This window comes from Dendrobates tinctorius, unplaced genomic scaffold (genome assembly GCF_039654945.1).
Source record: "Dendrobates tinctorius isolate UK_male_01 unplaced genomic scaffold, ASM3965494v1 ptg000004l, whole genome shotgun sequence".
Classification (NCBI taxonomy): Eukaryota; Metazoa; Chordata; class Amphibia; order Anura; family Dendrobatidae; genus Dendrobates; species Dendrobates tinctorius.
This window is the reverse complement of record NW_027361672.1, coordinates 10,559,528-10,570,051: the sequence shown is the minus strand read 5'-3', so window position 1 is coordinate 10,570,051 and position 10,524 is coordinate 10,559,528.

Here is a 10,524-nt window from a genome sequence, read left to right as displayed (position 1 = left end):
CCCCAAGTTCGCCGAGGATTTTCTTGCGCTCCTGCATGGTTTTGGACCTGAAGCCTCTACATTTATTCAGTGAGTGCGGTTTTTTTGTGAGTGGGACACTCACGATTGAAAGACTTATCTCTCGATGGAATAGTGTACTGTTTATCGGCAGTTACTGCAGATGGTGGCAGGTTAGTCTTTCTGACACTTATACTGCTCCTCAAGTCCTTGCGTCTATGTGAGATGCTTTCATACCTTGATGACGGTGTTGCTGGAGCTGTAGTGTTAGACTCCAGGAAGTCTAGGCTAGGGTCGGTCCTCATTTGGGCCTGTTCATCTACAAACTTGCAGAACTGATCAAACGGAGGAAAGGTGACATCATGTGATCTTTTGTACCTTGAAACGCATACTGCCCACTTCTCTTGCAGACTATGCGGCAGCTTTGAGATGATTGGGTTCACCCCATGGGCAGTATCCAGGTAGCAAAAGTTTGACGACTGTGCAGAGAACTACAGAGCCTGGAAAGCAACCTTCAAGGCCACCATTGCTGACCTCAACCTATCTGGCCTTGAAGGTTGCTTTCCAGGCTCTGTAGTTCTCTGCACAGTCGTCAAACTTTTGAGAGGCTGGTGCTGATTAGATCTTTGCTCACCATAAACCTGGCTAACTCGGGCATATTCGATCCTTCACTCCTTGTTACCATGTTAGCTTGTGTTGCCTCTTGGGTGTGTAAGCTGTGTGGCATGGAAGGGTGAATTGTTCCCGGGTAGAATGATGTTGCTACAGGGTTGAGCTCTGGTTTAACCTCTGGAGATTTCGATGACTGCGGATTGAACTGTGGAGATGGACTGGAGTGCATCTTATGGTCTTCTTGTGACTATTGCTGCACCTGAGGGGACACATTATGGCGTTGGTATTGGGTCTCTGCAGATGCTGTGGGCAACACTGGCAGCGTAAGTTGGGCTGACTTGGACGTTTCCACATTGGTGGGTTGAACGTCGCTGGAGAAGGTGTGTGCTGCAGAGATCTGTTTCTGCACGTAATCACTGGTACGGACAGCTGGGTCCTCTTCTTCCAGTGGTGATAGGCAAATCGGGTCGAGGTTTTGATTCATTGCTTGCTCAAGTATTTTCACTTCAGCTAATGCAATTTTTTTCCTCCATTTCTGTTTGAAGAATCTTTTCCCGAGCCTCTGCTTTTGCTTTCTTGGCTTCTGCCTCTGCCTCTGCTTTTTTGGCTTCTGCCTCTGCTTTCTTTTCTGTGTAGGAGCGTCTTAGTTTGGACCGTTCTGCGTTTAAACGGGCCTCTAGGATTCTGTCGCTGAGGGCTGAAGTTCTTAAGCAGGATGATTTGTATGACCGAGCAGAGTGTCTGGATGAGCCTGACCTGTGAGATCTTGATTCTTGCAGATGAGCAATACGGAGCTCCGCTTTATCTTTGGCGTCTTGCACGGCGGCGTCCCTTTCTCTTTCTGTGGAATCTACTTTGCTTAATTCTGATGAGGCTTCATCAATATTAGAGTCTTTTAGGAAGGCAACGTATCTTGCGGACAGTCTCTGGTATCTTCCATGGGCCGTGTCTAGCCGTTTTATAGTGTCCTGTAGACTCGCTGCATCATTTTTGTGGCGTTGGATGCTTGACATGAGGGAGGTGACTCGTTCCCATAGGTGGTCCAGGTTGTCATTGAACTCATCCTTTGAACTGTGATAGTTTTCGACAGCCTTTATGGTTGGTTTGACAGAGCGTCTTGGTCGTGAGTCTTGGTCTGTTTCTGAAGCTGGCTCTGTTTCCCCTCTTCATAATGGACAGTATCGGGTAGTATTTGCTCTGTTTCAGCAGTGGGAGACTGTGCAGGGTCTTTTATGACCATTTTGAGTTAAGGTGCACTGTCTATTTAAGAAACTGAACTTTTGAATTGGGGGCTGGAAATCGCAGTGCAGCTTAGTTAAGACGTCCTGACGAGATCCACAATGTGTTTTTAGAGAATTGTGGTGTTTTGCAGTCCGACAATCTGCTGCAATGTTGTATAATATACAGACAGTCTCTATGATCAATGCGGTCTGGGGTGACGCTGCAGAGGTCCTTAGCAGAGCAGGGCTGCAGTATGTGAGCGGGCAGGCGGGTTAGGATCTAAGGGTAATTTTTGCCGGGATTCAAGGCAGTTTTTTGACTGTTCTGTCCCCACATGAGGCGAATGGAGGTGTAGTTGAGTGGGGCTGGGAGAGATTCCTACCTTCCGTTTCCTCAATGCAGAGCAGACAGGACCATTGTGCTGTTTTGCTGCTCATGCGTCCGGAGAGATGATACACACCAGATATTGTGAAGTCCAGACTTGTTTATTGGAAAACTGGACATACAGCATATGATTGGTAAAGCAGTACTTCTCCAGAAATGCAGGTGTAACGACCCAGGTGATACAGCAAGATGTGTGCAGCAAGGTATGCAGCAAGATGATTCAGCAAATTTAGCAAATTGTGTGTGGTCAAAAAACTGATGCCTTCCACAGCCTGGTAAGCGTGTCTCTCCTGGGTGAAAAAGAAACTAGTAATGGCCACCGGCAGGAAGAGAAGGAGTCACCTGACCTGGAAGTGGGAAGCATGTACTAGAATTAATTAGCTGCCGTCTGCTATACAGAAAAGGACAGCAGGTGGCAGCAGACCAAATGCAAAACTGAATACAAAGAAAGGTAACATAACACAATTATATAAGCATACCATCATAACCTTAGATGGAACAGCACACATGGTATGGTACATTGGTACAGGAGGCTGGGTTATGCTGGGGCTGGAGATTCACCTATGGCGGGAAATCTGCAGCCATTTGTGCATGATTACGGCAGATCTGCCGCTGCTGCCTTCCCTGCAGACACTTGTGGATTTCCTGGAGAAAGTACCTGTAGTAAATCCATAATGTGTGAACTTACATTAAAGTTACTACTAATACTAGCAATAGTAATTTTCCCAATACTTATAGTAAGGCCGGGGTCACACTAACCGGCGAGAAATACGGTCCGTAGTTTACATGCGTAATACGGAGAAATATCCCCTTAATAGTGCTCTGTATGTCATCCGTAATCAAGGTGTGGTCGCGTATTTTGCGCATGTAAGCATCCGTATGTAATCCGTATGGCATCCGTATGCCGTGATTTTCTCGCAGGCTTGCAAAATGGACATATAATGGAGCCCTTGACAGGTTTTCAAACACAAACGACAGAATAGATATAGACACATAGAATGCATATATATATATATATATATATACTGTATATACATATGTCATAGAGACACACACATATATATATTTATATTTCATATAGTTCTACATAGCCGAATAGCCGCTGACACGTTTGCCGGCTTCTGTAAAATCATTCCCAAACCCGACATGAAATGACACATGGTTTACATATAGTAAACCATTTCATTTCATGATTTTTTTTATATGTCTTTCAATAGTAATTAGATGAGGGTTTGTGTGTAAAATTTGGGAGGTGTAGGTGTTAATTTAAGGGGTTAATTCGTTGTAAAAAATTGCGTGGGCTCCCGCGGTAATTTGTCAACCAGAGAGGTAAAGCAGATAAGTGAGGGCAGATTTTAATAGCCTTGAGATAGACCATTGTTTTTGGCCCCCTCTGGCTACAAAAATCTGCCCCCAGACACCCCAGAAAAGGCGCATCTATAAAATGTGCCTTTTCTGGCACTCATCCTCTCTATTCCCAATTAGCGTGGGAAAGTTTCTGACTTTTTCCCACGCTCATCATTTCACCTCGGGTCAGCCAGGGGACTCCTGCTGACGTTACTGAGGCTGCTCAGAGTCCCCTGGCTGACCTGAGGTGAACTGATGAGCGTGGGAAAAAATGCAGAATCTTTCCCACAGTAGTTAGTTAATCTCAAGGCAGCCAGGGAGGCTGTGCAGAGATGAAATAATTCATTCTGGCAGTGGTTTACATGGGGCTAGTCGCATTAGCACCGGTCCCTGTGTAAACCACTTAACCCTTTCTGATGGATTGCAGCGGGGGACCTGGCTGAGCAGCGGAGAGGTAAGGATATGGTTGTTTTTTTGTTTTCTTTTTGTTACAGGTCGATGGATTATTTTATGCACCTTTTCTGGGGTGTCTGGGGGCAGATTTTTGTAGCCAGGGGGGGCCAAAAACAATGGTCTATCTCAAGGCTATTAAAATCTGCCCTCACTCACCTGCTTTACCTCTCTGATTGCGATTTTTGCTGCGGGAGCCCACGCATTTTTTTCCAACGAATTAACCCCTTAATTTAACACCTAGACGTCCCAAATTTTACACACAAACCCTAATTTTATTATTAGTCAGGGACATATAAAAAAAAACATGAAATGAAATAGTTTACTGTATGTAAACCATGTGTCATTTCTTGTCGGGTTTGGGAATGGTTTTACAGAAGCCGGCAATTGATTTAGCGGCTACTCTGCTATGTAGAACTCTATTAAATATAAATATACATATGTGTCTCAATGTGTGTATATATATATATATATATATATATATATATGTATTCTATGTGTCTATATCCATTCTTCCTATTCTTTATTAAACATGTCAGTGTGATTTTACTGTATCGCGCACTGAATTGCCGGCTTTTCTAAAGGACACCGGGTGCGTATTTCTCGCAAGTCACACATCTGGTCCGTGTGTAATGCATTGTTTTTGTGCACCCATAGACTTGCATTGGCGTACTACGGGCATAGTACGCTGACAATTGCAGCATGCTGCGATTGGCACGGACCGTAAGATACGCGTGAGAAATATAAGGCTGATGGGAGCTGCCCCATAGAGAATCATTGGTCTGTGTGCAATGCGTGGTTTTTACGCATTTCACTCGTCCATATTTCTCTCCAGTGTGACCCCGGCCTAATACTTGCAGCTGCTTCTTCTGAGGCCAGGTTCACACAACCGACACCACTCCGACCATGTTACTTAATAGGCCAGTGCAGATGAGAGTTTTTTCATGTATCAAATCTGATAGTTAATAAAACACTGCAGCATACACTAGTGTTTTTGCATGTGTCGGGTGAGACCGTACAGAGCCACAGAATAGCATCCGATATTGCAACCCATAGGAGCACAATATCTCCCGGCACTATGGATATATCATATTCATGTCTGATGATTAGAGTTGAGCGATACCAGCCGATACTTGAAAATATCGGATCGGAATGGATCGGCCGATCTTAAAAAAAATATCGGTATCGCCGATTCCGATACCGGGAACCAATGCAAGTCAATGGGGCCAAAATATCGGAATTAAAAAAAACCCTTTCTTTCCTTGTAGGTTAATTCTACATGAAGAAAAACAACTAAGAATAATGTAGAATGTATTGTGGGAGGTGGAGGAGACATTAAAGCCATAGAGTTTTAGCCCAATCAAAAGGAATAGCAGGAATTAAACTTTTTTTTTAAAGACGTTAGGAGTTACAAAGATATTGACTATGTTAGCCTCATTTATATTTTGCCAGACATGTATGTCTTCTTCTTCTTTCTTCTTCTTTCTTATTCTTCTTCCCTTTTTTACCTTCTTCTTCTTCTTCTTCTTCTTATTCCTTTTTTTACATTCTTCTTCTTCTTCTTCCTTTTTTTACATTCTTCTACTTCCTTTTTTACATTCTTCTTCTTATTCCTTTTTTACATTCTTCTTCTTATTCCTTTTTTTACATTCTTCTTCTTCTTCTTCCTTTTTTAAATTCTTCTACTTCCTTTTTTTACATTCTTCTTCTTCTTCTTCTTCCTTTTCTTACATTCTTCATATTCTTCTTATTCAACAATTATTATTCTACATATTCAACTTCTTCATCTTCTTCCTATTCTTCTTCATCATATTCTTGTTTGTGTCAGGCATTCCTGTAGTTGTTATCTAGAAAAGTTAGAAGTTTACACCTTCCGTTCTGCCTGTCACAAAAGATTTACAACAGGATTTGTCCGCGTTCAGTTTGGCCTGCAGCAGCAGGCCTTTTCCAGGGGCACCACGAGGAGGAACGGACTCACCCCCATACACTGCTTAGTCTTCTTCTGCTTATAAATAAGATAATATCATTTGCTCAGAGTATTAGTCTTATGCTTAATGTTCTTCTGCTTTGTTTTTTTTATGCTTCTTTGTCTTCTCTCTCTTGTTGTTCTGCTTCTTGGTGGTTGTCTTCCTGTTCTTTGTCCTCTTGAACCAGCTGACGGTACTGGCACCCGGAGGGGCAGCAGAAGGAACAAGAGCCAATGGCACTACCGAGGACCAGCTGACGGTGCTGGAACCCGGTTACTAAGCAGGAGGTACCTGTGCTACAAAGCACTACCAAGGACCAGCAGACGTTGCCGGAACTCGGATACCGAGATGGAGGCACCTAGGCCAAAGGCTCTGACGAGAACCAGCTGACGGTGCTGGAACCCGGAGGGGTAGCATAAGCTGCAAGAGCAAATGGAAATAGCGAGGACCAGCTGACAGTGCTGGCACCCGGAGGGGCAGCAGAAGGAATAAGAGCCAATGGCACAACCGAGGACCAGCTGACGGTGCTGGAACCCGGTTACTAAGCAGGAGGTACCTGTGCTACAAAGCACTACCAAGGACCAGCAGACGTTGCCGGAACTCGGATACCGAGATGGAGGCACCTAGGCCAAAGGCTCTGACGAGAACCAGCTGACGGTGCTGGAACCCGGAGGGGTATCAGAAGTTACCCCTGAAAAGCAAAGTTGGCATGCCGCAAGCTGGCCGCAGTTACCGAATCACACAGTCCTACAGGGGGTGCTTGTCCTACTGGCACTATGGAATAAGCCTTTCTTACCAGAACCCGCAGTCCACATAGGAAGCACCTAAACTGCTGGCACCCTAGCCTCGGCTAACCCAACCGAAACACGACATGGCAACTTGGGGTGGCAAACTGACATTGACACTTCCCGGAAACAGCAGGCAGGGCTGGAACCAAGCTGGGCAGGAGGGAGTACCCGTGCCAAAGTCAGTTATGAGCAGCAACTGGCGATGTTGGAGCCCAGGACAAGCACTTAGCAGGCTGAGGCCTGATGTGCTGTCAATTGGGAGGCAGCAGGACAGATTGCCATCAAAACAGCAGGGGAACAGCTGACGTTACTGAACCCCACAAACACAGGAGCTAGTGGTTTACTCTGTGAAGACGGCACTTCCGAGCAACAACTGGCTGTGTTGAAGCCCAGGGACAAGCACGGAGCAGGCTGAGGCTGCATTGAAGAAATTTTAAGATCGGTTGTAGACTACTAATTTTAACCAAGCTCCACTTAGGCCTGTGGCTTCACTGATTTTCGTATTTCCCCTGTCCTCCAACCCCGCCAGTTACAGCTCCGAAGTGGCGTCTGCACAATCCACACTTGTTCCTGTGTTACAGGTGTTCAGTCCGGTCAGTTAATCCCCTGATGTGTGTCCGGCAATGTCGCCTGCTCTGTCCACATTCCCATTTGGGAATGTGGACAGAGCAGGCGACATTGCCGGACACACATCAGGGGATTAACTGACCGGACTGAACACCTGTAACACAGGAACAAGTGTGGATTGTGCAGACGCCACTTCGGAGCTGTAACTGGCAGGGTTGGAGGACAGGGGAAATACGAGAGACAGTGGAGCCACAGGCCTAATTGGAGCACGGTTAAAAATCAGTAGTGGTACGACTGTGTAGGCAGCAGGAGACTTTGCCATCTAAACAGCAGGGGATCAGCTGACGTTACTGAACCCCACTGAGACACGGGAGCAAGTGTCTCTTTCCGTGTGGACGGCACTTCCGAACTACAACTGGCTGTGTTGAAGCCCAGGAAATTGGAGGGTGTAGGCAGAGGCCTACTGTATTTTGAATGAGGTGACAGCAGGAGAGACTGCCATCCACACAGCAGGGGATCAGCTGACGTTACTGAACCCCACTGAGACACGGGAGCAAGTATCTCTTTCCGTGTGGACGGCACTTCCGAACTACAACTGGCTGTGTTGAAGCCCAGGAAATAGGAGGGTGTAGGCAGAGGCCTACTGTATTTTGAATGAGGTGACAGCAGGAGAGACTGCCATCCACACAGCAGGGGATCAGCTGACGTTACTGAACCCCACTGAGACACGGGAGCAAGTATCTCTTTCCGTGTGGACGGCACTTCCGAACTACAACTGGCTGTGTTGAAGCCCAGGAAATAGGAGGGTGTAGGCAGAGGCCTACTGTATTTTGAATGAGGTGACAGCAGGAGAGACTGCCATCCACACAGCAGGGGATCAGCTGACGTTACTGAACCCCACTGAGACACGGGAGCAAGTATCTCTTTCCGTGTGGACGGCACTTCCGAACTACAACTGGCTGTGTTGAAGCCCAGGAAATAGGAGGGTGTAGGCAGAGGCCTACTGTATTTTGAATGAGGTGACAGCAGGAGAGACTGCCATCCACACAGCAGGGGATCAGCTGACGTTACTGAACCCCACTGAGACACGGGAGCAAGTATCTCTTTCCGTGTGGACGGCACTTCCGAACTACAACTGGCTGTGTTGAAGCCCAGGAAATAGGAGGGTGTAGGCAGAGGCCTACTGTATTTTGAATGAGGTGACAGCAGGAGAAACTGCCATCCACACAGCAGGGGATCAGCTGACGTTACTGAACCCCACTGAGACACGGGAGCAAGTATCTCTTTCCGTGTGGACGGCACTTCCGAACTACAACTGGCTGTGTTGAAGCCCAGGAAATTGGAGGGTGTAGGCAGAGGCCTACTGTATTTTGAATGAGGTGACAGCAGGAGAGACTGCCATCCACACAGCAGGGGATCAGCTGACGTTACTGAACCCCACTGAGACACGGGAGCAAGTATCTCTTTCCGTGTGGACGGCACTTCCGAACTACAACTGGCTGTGTTGAAGCCCAGGAAATTGGAGGGTGTAGGCAGAGGCCTACTGTATTTTGAATGAGGTGACAGCAGGAGAGACTGCCATCCACACAGCAGGGGATCAGCTGACGTTACTGAACCCCACTGAGACACGGGAGCAAGTATCTCTTTCCGTGTGGACGGCACTTCCGAACTACAACTGGCTGTGTTGAAGCCCAGGAAATAGGAGGGTGTAGGCAGAGGCCTACTGTATTTTGAATGAGGTGACAGCAGGAGAGACTGCCATCCACACAGCAGGGGATCAGCTGACGTTACTGAACCCCACTGAGACACGGGAGCAAGTATCTCTTTCCGTGTGGACGGCACTTCCGAACTACAACTGGCTGTGTTGAAGCCCAGGAAATAGGAGGGTGTAGGCAGAGGCTTACTGTCTTTGGAATGCGGAGACAGCAGGAGAGACTGCCATCTCCACAGCAGGGTAACAGCTGGCATTGCTGAACCCCACTAACACTTGAACGAATGTGTTTGGCTCTGTGGAGACGACACTTCTGAACACCAACTGACGCTGTTGGAGCCCAGGATTAGGCGAGGAGCAGGCTGGGGCCTACTGGATTTTGGCAGGTGAAGGCAGCAGGAGACTTGCCATCTCCACAGCAGGGGAACAGCTGGCAGTGCTGAACCCCACTAACACTTGAACGAATGTGTTTGGCTCTGTGGAGACGACACTTCTGAACACCAACTGACGCTGTTGGAGCCCAGGATTAGGCGAGGAGCAGGCTGGTTCCTGTTGTTTTTGGCAGGTGAAGGCAGCAGGAGACTTGCCATCTCCACAGTAGGGGAACAGCTGGCAGTGCTGAAACCCACTAACACTCGAACGAATGTGTTTGGCTCTGTGGAGACGACACTTCTGAACACCAACTGACGCTGTTGGAGCCCAGGATTAGGCGTGGAGCAGGCTGGGGCCTACTGGATTTTGGCAGGTGAAGGCAGCAGGAGACTTGCCATCTCCACAGCAGGGGAACAGCTGGCAGTGCTGAAACCCACTAACACTCTAACGAATGTGTTTGGCTCTGTGGAGACGACACTTCTGAACACCAACTGACGCTGTTGGAGCCCAGGATTAGGCGAGGAGCAGGCTGGGGCCTACTGGATTTTGGCAGGTGAAGGCAGCAGGAGACTTGCCATCTCCACAGCAGGGGAACAGCTGGCAGTGCTGAACCCCACTAACACTTGAACGAATGTGTTTGGCTCTGTGGAGACGACACTTCTGAACACCAACTGACGCTGTTGGAGCCCAGGATTAGGCGAGGAGCAGGCTGGGGCCTGTTGTTTTTGGCAGGTGAAGGCAGCAGGAGACTTGCCATCTCCACAGCAGGGGAACAGCTGGCAGTGCTGAAACCCACTAACACTCGAACGAATGTGTTTGGCTCTGTGGAGACGACACTTCTGAACACCAACTGACGCTGTTGGAGCCCAGGATTAGGCGTGGAGCAGGCTGGGGCCTACTGGATTTTGGCAGGTGAAGGCAGCAGGAGACTTGCCATCTCCACAGCAGGGGAACAGCTGGCAGTGATGAAACCCACTAACACTCTAACGAATGTGTTTGGCTCTGTGGAGACGACACTTCTGAACACCAACTGACGCTGTTGGAGCCCAGGATTAGGCGAGGAGCAGGCTGGGGCCTACTGGATTTTGGCAGGTGAAGGCAGCAGGAG